Below are 14,069 nucleotides of genomic sequence, written 5' to 3' on the forward strand. Positions count from 1 at the left end.
CAGACCAGCAAGGGTGATCTACAAGTACATGTGAGCACTACAGGTATTAGGTTTGCCACCTAACTATCCAAGCAATGGGGCTACAGCTGAAGCAGGGGTTCCTTCATCCTTGGAAAAACTTGAAGAAATGAATTTGCTTTGAAAAGTCATGCACCACTTAATAAGAAGGTGCATTATTATGCATGGAGAAGAATGGGCAACTGTTCATGTCTTCCCTTGCATGATCTGAGATCTTTTATTTCTTACATGCAGAGGCATACGTGATGCCTGAGAGAAGATGATGTCCCAATGTTTGCACCAGAGTGAGTGGAAACAGCAATGTTAGAAATTTAACTTAATCAAGTCCTTTTTTCTAAAATTAACCCTTTGTGATCTCACTGAATTTTCTCTTTTTGTGTATGAATTTTTCAGAACAGACATAGGATTTCATTACAACTCTTTCTTAAACTTGGAAAAACTGTATTTCTGTGTCATTGAGTTATATTACAAACATTGACATTGTTTGTCAACTATCTGATGTTGCATTTCTTCAAGACCATGTAATTACCTTCCTTAAGAATACAGGAGCTTGTAATTGAAAAATCCATGAGCAGTTCCTTGGATACAGATGTGATTCCAATCTCACTCCTGTTCCAAGCTGTGTACAGAGAAAAGGCTTTAGAGAGTCTCCCCTCATCATTTGATTGCCCCACTATTTGGTCCTCATATTTGATTACAGACCTTTTATTTGTGTATAATTTCTGTTATTATTTTGGACACATTTAGATTAGATCTAAAATTTGAACCATTATTTCCAGAATTAGCTGTTTTCACCCTGCTTCAAAGCCCAAGCCAAATCTGCCTGATTTCTCACCCTTTTTATTTTACTAACAAGGACTTGCTGCAATCTCTTCCTTCCAGTCATGTCACCTGATTAGTGGCAGTCTGATTTTACCACCTGTGCTTCAGTGAAGTAAACTCTTATCAGTTCATAAGAATTTTGCCTTTGATGATAGTCTTAGCTTGAGTCTGGTCAGGTTACACTGTCATCAGTCCATTTTACAGCCTCTCTGGACATATCACACACAAAGCCTTGTCCCTGTAGAGCGTCCATTTGGATGGGGAGGAGATGGCATTTACACCATGACACCTTGATCATCCATCAAGGAATCTAGTCAAAATGGATTGTTCTTGAATATGTACTGATTCATTCTGTACAGAATTTTCATTCTGTAAAATAGGACTGTTTTCTCTTTTTTTTTTTTAGCAGCATTACTAGACTTCTTGAAGTAATAAAGCAGTAATGGTACCTGGTTTTTCTCTCTGAGGACTCTGAGGTTGTCTGGGTTTATTTAAATTGGAGGATAATTTTTCCTTCATGCTTTGTGGTGCTAGTGGCCTAGTAAGCTATCACTAAAACTAGGTTTAATAGACCTTTCAAATCACTGCAGAACAAAATCAGTCTAACTTGAAACTTTCTGCTGTGATATTCCTGCAGTACTTTTGCTCTGCCACCTTTGTTGAAATAACCTTTGAGATAATTAGCATCTGAGTCCAGCATGTGTTTTCCTTCCAACTCAAGGAAGAAGGGAGGATTTCTGAAGATAGTAGCTGAATGTAAAATACATAGCTAGAAAGATTGTTTTCCTGCTGTCTTGTTCCTGTCCCTGAACAGTTTATTTCTGTAGATACTACTTAAGCCATGCAGCATAGTTTGACTGGAAAATCTGCCAGTATGTGGTTGGGATTAAAATTCACATGATTTTTATCTTGCAGTGTTCCAGTATTTTCAGTTTTGCACTTTTCTTCATCTGTTAAATTCTGACTGGATTTGGTCAAGCTGATGGATAATCAGCTTAGAATTTATTTGGATACAATATATGGATTTGGATACAGAGAGTCTAGATAGGTTTTTGAAATTCAACTAATAATTCTGGACAAGGCTTCTTCAGTGACTTCCAAAAGTTACTTTTGGAAATGTTAGCCATGTTAGCTTAGCACTTCTTTCCATGTGGTTGTTTTTTCTGCTTGCCATCATAAGAGCCCCAAAGGATCTACATTTGCAAGTGTACCAAGATGTATGAATCAGCCCAGCAGCATACCTCTAAAAAGGTCCTGGCTAAAAATAATGTACCTTTTACAAAATAGCTACATCAGAAGAGAAAAAATTCTGTGACTGCTAGCCATTTCACAATTTAGAATTGGTCAGACTTTTCTGATGCCCTGCTTTAGGTGAACCTTCCATGTCTCATTTCCAAGTTAATGATCTGTTGGTCAGCGAATCAAATCTAGGATATTTCACAGCCTGTCTTAGAAAATCTTGACCATTTGCTTGTAAACCACAGAGCTTTTAGGTACAGCAGCTGAGCACAGTGTGCCTTATCCATAACAGGGTGTGCTTTGTGACTCACAAAGCAGTCTTGAGGGATCTGAGTCTCCATGATTTTCCAGGAGGGTTACAAAAGGCCTCAGAAAAGGGAGGAAAGTCTGCAGCTCCAGTGACTCTTCCTTGCCCAGCAGTGAATCTGTGGTGGTATGGTTCAGGGAGGTAACAAGAATAACCTTCTTCAAAAATTCATCTTGATATTCTCACCTGTTCAACAAAAGACCTTTTAACAAAACCTGATGCTGTACTGTGGTGCCTCTCTGGCTGATATCTACATCTCTTTTTCTGAGCTCTACCCACCCACAGCTGACTTTGCACCACATTAATCTATAGTTAGATATGCCATGCTCAGAGTGATTTTTATATAACTGATAGCAGCCTTCCCTGGAGGATATTAAATGCCTTAAAGCATTTGTAGGGAAGACTTAAGCACTAACAATGTTGCTGAAACCAAGGATGCTGCTTTTTAAAAAAAAAAGTCTTGTTAATATTGAGGGTTCTGCATGCTCTATCACCAGTTTAGGCAGGGCAATTTTCAGCAGCTGTCAGGTGGGGTGGTGATGTGAGGTCAGGGACGGGGGGAGGGAGATTCTTTGTGAGCTGTCTCACCTCTGTGTGCATGCACACATATACATAGCTGACAAAGGAAAATTGTCTCATTCCACATCTGAGCTTAAATTCATAGTCTTATTTGTGTTGTTGCCTCAGTCCCAACCCATGTGGAGGGTGAAAGACTGAACAGTACTTGCTATGATTTATAATTGCTGCATCAGTGCACCATTACCATTATTTAATTCTTTTTTCAGAGTACCTCAAATATTTTTGGTTTGTGGAGTGAAATCTCAACTTGGTTTTCATCTCTTTATTTGGTCTTTGACTCCATATTCTTGTGTCAGCATTAAAACCCTGGAACACTGTGCTGGGTTTTTGGTGTGTTGGAAGGATTTTTGAAGTGTTTTGTGTCTGTGTGAACAGCTGAGTCTGCCTTTTTACTATGTACCCACCAACATCACATTCCCCAGGGAGGCTAGTGAAACATCAAGTCACAGCAGTATTTATTTTAGCTGATATTGTCATTACAGTATACCGTAAACCTCTTGCTCCACTAAAATGTTGGTGAGAGGGGTATTAGAAAATGTATAAGGAAGTTGGAAATTTTTTTGAGTGTTTGTGAGGAACCTAAAAGGGAGGGCATCTACTGCCTTGGTCCAGGTACACGGCAGACATCCTCTGTCCAGCACAGTGCTTATGTGCTGCCCAGGAGCTCAGCAGGGGCAAAGGTCCTGCTTGTTCATAGCCCACCTTGTCTCTTTCTTCCCTGACAAAAGTAATTATTGTGAGAAAATAAATGAAAATAAAAGAAAACATGTCCACAACCACAGAAATTCTGCTCCGTACAAAATCTTGTGGTCAATTTGAAAAAATACAGCTGATTTTAGCAAAGAAGTTTACTCTGGGGAGAATGTATGTTTCGACGAAAATTTATGCAGGGAACTCTGGACAGGATTTTGCATTCATTTTTAAATTTAAATATCTCCAATGGGTATGTAGGATGGTTTTGGTTTTTTACAAAATGCTTCTTGTTTGGAACAAAAGTACACCCAAAACCTTTGCACAGTATTGTGTATACCCAGTAATGATGAGACAGACACCTTGTTTTGAAGGTCTCTTGACCCCACCAAACTAGCAAATAAATGTTGTAACATTCTCAGAGTGACCTTTTCCTGTGAAATTAACTATTCTGATGAATCATCAGTGCCCGTGTTTGACAGAAGCCAGTAATGGCAAGAATATCTTCACTCTGCAGAAGGGAAGCTGATCACCTAATGAGTGCACTCACCACCTTGTAACAGGAGCAGCCTTCTGTTAGCAGGATGTAATTTCTTCTTTTTGCCTACGAGCTGTGGTGATTTTCCTTAAACAGAAAAAAAAAAAAAAAAAAAGTGGGGGAAGAGGAAGTATAGAAGAATGGATGTACTGGGGTTTTTTGGGTTTTTTTTTTAATTCTTTCACCAATGAGGCAAAAATAAATCTTTATTGAGATGTAATACAGCCAGCAATTAGGGTATTGATTTCACATGTGATGCTGAATGTACCATTAAGTGGAGGTTGGTAGTTAAAAAGAATGGTGCTGCCTCTCAGTCCTTCTGAGGCAGTGTTTGCTTGATCTGCCACTGATCCATAGCCGTACACCCTGCTGTCATATTCATCCCCCTCCTATGGATACCAGCACCTTTCTCTCCCTCTCCCTCCCTCAAGTAATCCTTCATCTGTTTGAGCTCTTAACTCTGCCCATAAGAGGAGACATAATCTAAAAACAACACAGGGGACAGTGAGGACAACCACCACTGAAGTACCTTAAACATGGATTTGTAAAAACTTAATTGTTCTAAGCCTGCCCAAGCCAGGACTACAATTTGAATTAAACATAAGGCAACTCTTTTCACTGAGTCAATCAGTGCAAATAACATAGCTTGCAACCATGTTTTATTTCCCAGACAAAAATGGTTCTTAACAGCTTTCTGAAGGCTATGCTTCAGCCACCTGCTGCTAAAGTTGTTTGCATTTTCCTAGAAAATTTGATCTTCTACAACATTAAAACAGACAAGTATGCAGTCAGCATGCTTGTGCATACTTGGGGCTAGATGTTTGAGAGTCATATTTTTTGATGAACACTATAACTTTCTACAAACTTTATTTTAGCAAGTATAAATGACAGGGAGGAAGAGTGGTGAGCTGGAACTGTGGGAATCTTTCTTCCAGACTCACTTAATTTTAGCTACCTTTTGGAGACAAAGGCAATCCTCACTGTTATTGAGAAATGCCAGTTCCTAGTCTCTTGATATTCTTCTCTGGTGTGTCTGCTCTGGTATTTGGGTTCCTGCAGGGACCTTAGAACATGTATTTTGCAGTACTTGTTTCCATTTTGCAAATACACTGAAGCACACTGTAATACCAGTTGATTTTTGCAGCTGGCATATGAATGTATTGTGCTCCCAACAGGAGAGTGATTGAAATGCAGGCGCCAGGAACAGCTGCTTACAGTGAAATCCCAGTTCCCAATTGGGTTGTTCTGAGCAAGAGGAGTTTCCTAGAAAAGCAGATAACCTCTGCTTTTACTTTTCTCCACACTATTCTCCTTCCTAGAGGTATAAATGCGGAATAAAAGTTCCACATTTGCTATTTCACAATTAGTTTCATTAGCAAAGCTAACAACAATTAAAATCTCCTTCCCTAGGAGTTCTTCTCTATTCTGCTATTGCTCTTATCCTCTCCAGGCCAGCAAGTAGTGTATTACTTCATGCCTTCCCCTTGGTGTTCTACATCAGCAAAAGCATTAGGTAGAGGCAGTGAGAAGTGATAACCTCCAGCATTAAAGTTCATTAGAATTTCATGGGATTTACTTTCTGTTCCAATTCTCCCATATCATACAGATCACTACCATTTTTCAGTTGATTTCCCTACACACTTAATTGATACTGAAGTAGCTAACAGGTAAATGAGGGAGGAATGAAAACTCAGATGCGTTATTTTTAAGTCCTTTCTGAATCTAACATGCAGGATGAGGAAGAGAAAAATTGTATGAATCAGCATTATCTTTGAGTGCTAATTTACACTGTACAGGAGGATCTTGGGTGCTATATAGTTCTAACTTTGAATTTTCTGTCTTAGAGAACCTCTGCAGCTATGCATTAAAGCTGTTGTATGGACAGCAGGCAAACTGCACTTAATAACATGCTGTTGCTAAATCTAAACCATTTTTTTTTCTATAGAAGTGCTTAAGGGGAAGGAAAACATCCAAAATCCAGTCCAAATTGTGTCTTTATGACACAACAAAAATAAAAAAGTAAAAGCCAGACAAAATGAACATGTTTTTTATTGTTATTAAAAAGAATGTGGATCTGGACTGACAGCTTGTAAACTAAGAACAACTTGATCTGTTTTCAAATGCTGTACTATCCTCAGAAAAACCCATGGAAATCATGATGTTCTGTTAAATGATTCAGTACTCAGAGATTTGATTTGTCTTCTTAGTAAAAGGAGATTATTTCTCAGAAGAAATTTTTGTATTTTCATGCAGTTACCCTTTGACTCAACTATTAAAACAAGCTGTATCTCAGCAGCTGTGCAGAGATATGCTCAGGTGATTTAACCCTATACTCCAAACTTCTCCTCACCTGCTTTTCTACCCCCATCTCTCTTTCTCTGCAATCTTTGATGTGGTTAACTGGAACGTCATTTAAACATTATGGAAGATTTTATCAGAAGTGCAATAGCATTCTTTTTAAACAACAGTCTTTTCACAGATTCCACTTCCACCCTAGTTATTCATGGTTTTATCACATTAAGGGAAATAAAACTCTTTATTTACACTAGATTAATGATTTCTTGAGTCTAATGAGACAAACCTTGGCAGGTGCAACTTTGCAGATAAATTGTAAAAGCTCAATGGACATTTATTGCCTCCCTACCATTAATTATATATGTTTGGAAAACGTGTGTTAATAGAGGTGAATACACATTATGAGTGCAAAAGTAAATGAACAAGACATAAACCAAAACTGACAGAATAATTTGATAGGGAAGGAATAACCAAAGGAAGGAGGGCTGATTACCTAAATATGAGAAAAAACAACACCTCAATGCAACATTTGGGTTGCCCTGGTGGTGGAGTGAGCCAGGATCTGCTGTTACTTCCCAGCAAATGATCCCAGGCATCTCTGCTGGTTGCCAAGCCCACAAGTCTGTGCACAGAGATTAGACAGGAGGTATTTAAGTAACAACTACCACCTAGTGAAGGAATAACTATAGAATATAACCAAGTGCTTAACTTCTGAGAGAAAAGCAACATCTCCTTAAACGGCATGTCTGTCATTCCACAAGATATAAACACTATATTGCATAAATACTCTACTTTCGCTCCCTAAATGATGTTTTACAAGTATTTTCTGGCAGCTCCTAAACCAAATTGTTTATAAATGTGGCAATGGAAAAACTGCATCCATTAACTTTATCTGAAAATAAAAAAGAACCCTGCTGTTAGGGAACTATAAAATAGCTGACAGCCATTCCTTGGCTCTTGGTGATTTTAGTGAGCTATTCACTCTAATAGAGGGGACTACACAACCACAACACTGCTGAAAATTAGAAACTCCACAAATAGGTGATAAAAAATTAGCAGTGTTCTACCAGATGAACATGGATGCATTTAGCTTCAGCTTACATGTAACATTGACTCACTGAGGGGGTGAAATTCACAATCCTTTGTACAAAAGGTAGATGCTCATTTAACAGCAGCCCAGTTCATTACCTTGGTGCTTGTTCCCTCCAGAAATGTCAGTGTCTTTTAGCTGGGTACAGGTGCAAGAAATGTCTCAAATCTAAATGTAAAACTGCTGGGTGAAGGTTACAATGTGATGCTGGTCCAATCTTAATGCATGTAAACACATTATAATGATTATAATTAATGGATTATTGTGCAAAATATTTTAATCTGTGATTTGTCTGTAGTGGATTTTTTTTCATTTCTCTTTATCCTGCTACTCCTTCAAGATTTTTTTTCTTTTATTTTAATGGAAGCAGGCTCAGGCTCAAATTTTGCTGCACTTCTAACTTCTTTGCTTGGGGAATTTGCAATGTTATTTCAACACAATTCTTAGGTGTCACCTCAAGGCTTCAGATGACATTCTTCCCATGCACACAAATGTATCACAGATGAATACAAAGATGAGCAAGGACAGAAGAACTGTGAAGTTGAAGGAAATAGCAAGAGAGAGATCAAACTATACATGGTAATGTAGAAAGTAAGGATGGGGTCAGAACCAACACCTAGTATATGTGCACCTAGGACTCAGATTCAGGTTGGAAGCCAAACGATTCATCTGTGTTTGTTGAGGTGAATGGTGAAAAGGGGGCAAAATGCCATGTTGTGAGTCCCACATTTTACAATTTTCTGTATATAAATGTATCAAAGATATACAAAGGAAGAAATTCTTATCCTTTAAAAACGTTTGAAGCTGAATTCAACACATTTGGTAGATAATCACAGCACAGATTGCATTAACCAGGTTAATTTTTCTCTGACTTTTAATATTTTGCTGGTTTTGAAGGTAAGAAGGTTGAGTAGTTGAGACAAGAGAGATTCAAATCTCTTACTTTTGTATCTAATTTAGAGTTAGAATTGATTTTTTTTTTTGTGTGTGAAACTTTACTATTGCTTCAGATGTTCCACAGATACCCAAGAAATGCTTCTAAAACAAAGCACACAGCCCTAAGTTTAGGACTGATTTTAAAATTGGTTCTACCTTGCAATCCTACATCAGATTTTAAACAGGAAAATAAATAATGGGTGTCCTGAGCTACATTCTGTTGTAGGTAGCAGAACAGATTTATGTTGCCTCGTGAGAGACAGAGCAGTGTGTGTGAAAGCTCCTTTTTGGGGTTCTGCCAGAAAACGCTAAGGTGAAGGGCTCCTTGGTCTTTAACAGATAAGCTTCTCTCAGGTTCTGCAGTTGTATGAATTCAGTGAGACAAATGTCCAGTATATGTGCTTAAAGCTGTGTTCAGAGCTTGTAGTTCAAAGGAAGAGTTAAGACAAAACTAGGACAAAAAGGACAGCTATGCACTGGAACATCTGTGGGCTATGTGACCAAAGGACACTTTCTGTGAGATGCAAAACAGAAAACCAAATCTTCAGCTTGAACAAGAGATTTTTTTATTTTTAAATTCTGGCAGGATTATGGATTTTTGACATGAAAGATCTGGGTTATTAAAAATCAGGAAGGCTGCTAAAAAGGGTGTCACATTCACCACCACTTTCATCACCAAGACCATGAGCAGAAGGAAAACAGGATATAATGCAGAATGACACTAATTGTGAACTGATCTTGCTGAGAAAAGGTAAATGACTTCTCAGGGGCCTTCCCTTTGGTTTTTTTGGTTTTTTGGTGGGGTTTTTTTGTTTTGTTTTGTTTTGTTTTGTTTTTTTCTTTTGAATGTTTTTTAAGGCTGTTTTAGACAAAAAACTGCCAGAGTGATTTTACTAAAATGATAAGAGATATGAAATGTTTAAAACAGAACTATGGAATTATTAAGGTTGAGAAAGACTCCTCAAATCCAACCATTAAATCAGCACTGCCATGCATCAGGACACATCCCTGTGATTCAGTGCAGCCAGTTTTAGTTGTGTTCACTCTGACCTTAAGTTAAATAGCTTCCAGACCTGAGCTGGCTCTCACTCCCCAGTTAGGAGGACAGATGGAACTCATACTTTTGCTGCTCTTGGTGGACACAACTTCCAATCAAAATGATACTGTAGATGTTAAAAACATGAAGTAAACTGTGTTCATCAGGACATGTAGGAATAGCAAATAGACACTATCCCAAAAGGATGTAAACTACGGAGAGGCACTAATACTGTACACCTGTACTCAAGTTTGGTGGGATCCTCTTACATAAGGGAACAAGACAAGATTTCAAACAACTCCTGCTAATTTTGTTTTCATTGCTTTCCTGACATGTCCCTTTTGTTCTTCTAAGCCCCCACTTTCTGAAGAAAATGAAAACCCCAGCACAGTTTCACTGCTGTCTGTTGGCTTTCCAGGAGACCTTCTTGTCTCCTTATACAGATGAGTCCGTCAAGGAGCAAAGGTGCCACTACATGGTTGTAATGACTGACAGAGTCACTTCACTAATGAACCTCAAACACTCAGGTACGTTCAGCTAAACCTTCAATGTTCAGCTGATGAGAAACTGGCCAGCTGAACTGTGTTCTCAACCAAGCATCCGTAGGGCACTATTTGAGTGACAGATCAGTTCATACACATATCACATCATCTCCCTGTGGCCTACCCACAGTCAGAAGAAGGGGCTATTTTCAACCAATAGTCTGCAGTAAATAAATGCTCTACTGTAGAAGCTTTTCTTCTCCATCCATTTTTCTCCTAGTTTCTACTAAGCACTTCTGGGCACACTGTTTTCCCAGAGAACTCTGTTGATTGCCATAGGCTGCTGTTGAGGAATAAAGTTCAGTCACAGTCTCCAGTGTAATGTCAAAAGGGAAAACATTAATTAAAAGCAGAGGCAATCTAATACTTATGCCCTGTGAACAGACCCCAGGCAGCACAGAGCTGATTCTTCTGTTTCATTTCTCCATCTTTGGCATTTGTGCTGAGTCAGATAGATGAAACTATGCCTAGAGCAATGCTCTTTAACTGCTTTTTTTTTTTTTTTTATGTGCTGAACACCTGTCCCCTACTCTCCCAGTGCATTTAAAAGTGTAGAAGTCTCATAATATCATTTCTGTGTCTTTTTCTGAAAAGAAAATGGATTGAAATCTCTATTGATATTTAAAAACTGCTGTTTGGTGTGAGATGATAATTGGCTAAAGAGAGATGCCATTAAATTAGTGCATTTCAGTGTGGTTCTGCTTGTGTTTTTAACAGCTTTCAGGCATTAAACCAGCAGGATGTGTTCTGACACAATAGAGTGATGCTCATCATCCACATAACAAATGAACAACAGATTATATTCCAAAGAGGAATGCAAGAAACAGAGTCATGAGCATCTTAGGAACAATTTGTTAATTGGGAAAGTCTCTCCTAAATGGAATGTTTTAGTTGTTAGGTTATGTCCCGTGGTATCAATGCTTGTATCTCCTCAACAGACAAATTAATACAATTGCAAAAGGGTATGGACTCAAGTACAGCTTAAATGAAGTCCCAAACAGTTCTTTGCCTCTATTATTTTTTTCCAGCAATGAGTTCTTCACTGAAGACATCAAATTGTTGCATTGTTTTCAGCTTTACTGCCCGGTTCTCTTGTCTAAAACTAGAGGGTTTACCTGATCTAATTTTTATATGCCATTAGTCATCACATATTCTTTGTTACCTTTCTTTCTGTTAAATATATAATTTTTTTTCTCCTCCTCCAAAAGCTTTTTGGTTTTTTTTTTTTTTTTTTGAGCTGTTGGCACCCGTGTCCCCAGTTCTGAAGCACTTTTTCTAAAGAATTTTCTTGACATAAGGGTCATGACAGTGAACAGAACAGTGAACTTTCTGTGATGCCTGGATGATCTTCCAGAATTACCACTGTTTATTTAAAAGTCAACAACGTATCCAGGTAGGTCAAATGCTTTGTCCCAATTTGTGTTACCTTGCATTTTATGCTCTCAGTTCACCCAGCTTTATTGCATGTCACTGGAGTGCCATACAGCCTCTAGTCCTAATTATTCTGTGCAACTCTATGGCATCTGCAGGTTTTTGCCACCTTGCAAATAATTTTTAGATCTCTCATGGATAATATGAGCTAACCTGCCTTACTGTGGGGCTTTGTGCAGTCACTGACAACTTTTGACACATTTAAATTTGACCATTATTTCTCCTCTTTAATTTCTGTCTTGCAGTCAGTTTCTACCCAATGATGTGACTTTAGCTTTGGTTTTGTGCTTTCCACTGTACCTGTAAGCCATGCAGAGGTATTAATTCCTTGAGTGCCTCCCTGTCTGGCAGCTAATTTTCTCTTGTCATATTAGCTGTGGATACCAGGCCACCTGCAGCTGTTCCTGCAAGGAACCTTGGCCTCTTTCCCAAGGCATATCCTTTTTCCACTCCACCAAATTCCTAGTTTCCTCTAGAAAGACCAAGAGCTACAGTCATAAACAATACCAAAAGGCTGCCCTTCCCAGTAAGGGAGGAAAATTCCACTCCAAAGTAACCCAAAATCAACTGAACAAAGCAGTATTATCTGAGACAGTCCCATCACTTAAGGGAATGCAGTAACATTGCAGTAATATTGCCACACAAATTGAGATGTCTCACAGGTCCCAAGTCTCTAAATAAGGGCCATCCATAATTCAGTGCTGGCTGGTCTCACAGTAGTGGTCATTATAATGAAGCAGTCTGGGTAAAAACAGAATCATAGGAAGATGTAGCAACTTGATAAATATTAACAAGTCAGTATCATACAGGGTGTAAATCACCTTAAACTCCTCTATGATCTCTAAAACACTGCCTGTGCCTGCCCTTGGATGGAGTTCCACAGGCCTGAAAGTTTGCTGCTAATTCAGGCTGGCAAGGGTGATGGAAAGCACTCACCAGAGGGTAGAGTCTGATTCTGGAGCTGCAGTTATTGCTTAGCATATACTTAATTAATACTCAGTGTTCCTTGAATGAGAATGAGTTTTTAACACTTACTGCTCCCACTGCTCCCAAGCACTCCAAATCAAAGTTGTGTTGTCTTACAGGCACAAGAAGCAATTTTTGACCAGCTTTGTTTTCAGACATCATCTCTAGCTAAGCACTGAGGCTGCAGTGCAGGGAAAAAATCTCCAAGTCCTATAACTGGAAATATTGCTTATCTTCCCCACTGGAATTAAATAAAAAAAATGTGACATTCAGTTCTACTGATGTAAGTATTTGCAAATACGTATATTTGTAAAACTTTAATTTTAGGCCTAAGTTAACCTGACATGTCTTTTTAAGGAGCTTGCCCAAGGCCACAGAGTGGCTCTGTGTCAGCCAGGATTAGACCTCAGGAATTGTTGCCTTTCAGTCCACTAGACCAAGCTGCCTCTCACACTGCCATCAGAGCTCTCCAGGCCAGATCAGATCAGTCTGATCACTTTCTGCATGGGGTTGATCTTTAAAAACATGTGTATCCTAAATACCTGAAAAACCAAAATAATGGTTTTCTGTACCAATAGGGGGCATAACATTTTTCCTCTTTTCATTTTAATTTTTTGTGAGACAAAATTATATCATACATGTGCCTTAAACTTTAGGAAAGAAAAAAAGAAAAAAAAGAAAACCCTTAGGCACTTAAAGCTCCAGGGATGCTGGTCCACTTTGTGTTCTCATCCCTTCATCTTTAGCTTTTAACAGGATTGCCATTTGCCATTTGGCCAACTCCAGAAGGGATGTGGGTGGCATTCACAATAGCAAGAAATACACACAAATTCAGGATAAAAGACTTGAACTCAATTAAAGCATTAACACCTTCCTCATTATCATTTCAGGTATCCCTGGACCACAAAACATATTATCCAGAGACTGTATTTTGTCTTATCTCCTTGCCTCAAGGGCTGTGCAAAACAGATGGTGTCTGTGTTCCTGGCTGCATAAGGCTCCTTAGGCAGCAGTGGAAATCTGTTTCCAGCCAAGGTCTGGCTCCAGAATTTGACTGCTTCCTCTACCTTCCCCACTTAGTCCAGCTTGTCCTAAGTTCCAGGACATGACATCTTGTATGTAGTTTGTCTGTCTGCTGCAGCTCACTGACTGGCTGCCCGATCTGTCAGGCATGGTCTGCAGCAGAGAAGTGAGTCTTGCAAAGCCCTGTGCTGGCAGGAACAGTCATGCCATGCTCTGCTGGGCCTGTGCAGACATCCCAGTCCCATCCCAATCCAAGCATGAGCTTCCCTTGCTGTGGCATCCAAGGGATGGGATTTGGGGGTCACGCCACATGGAGATATTTGGGGTGCTGGTGGCATGACCAACAGAAAGATCAGAGTGATTCTTTTCACAGTGAAGTACTTGGAGTGTGAGAAGAGGACACTTAGCAGAACAGAAGTTTTTAAACCACTAGCTGAAGGTCTGACACTAAGGCAATTAACAAATCAAGATAGATTATGTAGATTTCTCTGGATCTACGGGGAAACCGCTGCTCACTGCAGCTCTTCAGGGCCCTTTTAAAACTCTGCCTATACTAA

The 14,069-nt window shown here is 39.1% G+C and overlaps 1 long non-coding RNA gene across 2 annotated transcripts in view; it reads left to right on the forward strand.

Annotated features, from left to right (window-relative positions):
- Positions 1–12,591, forward strand: part of LOC134552182 (uncharacterized) — a 33,668-nt gene extending 21,077 nt beyond the window's left edge. For both annotated transcript variants that reach the window (XR_010080803.1, XR_010080804.1), the window contains exon 3: positions 9,101–12,591. This is a non-coding gene — a long non-coding RNA (uncharacterized LOC134552182). The remainder of the gene's footprint in view (positions 1–9,100) is intronic.
- Positions 12,592–14,069: the final 1,478 nt, after the last annotated feature.

This window comes from Prinia subflava, chromosome 1 (genome assembly GCF_021018805.1).
Source record: "Prinia subflava isolate CZ2003 ecotype Zambia chromosome 1, Cam_Psub_1.2, whole genome shotgun sequence".
NCBI classification, from domain to species: Eukaryota; Metazoa; Chordata; class Aves; order Passeriformes; family Cisticolidae; genus Prinia; species Prinia subflava.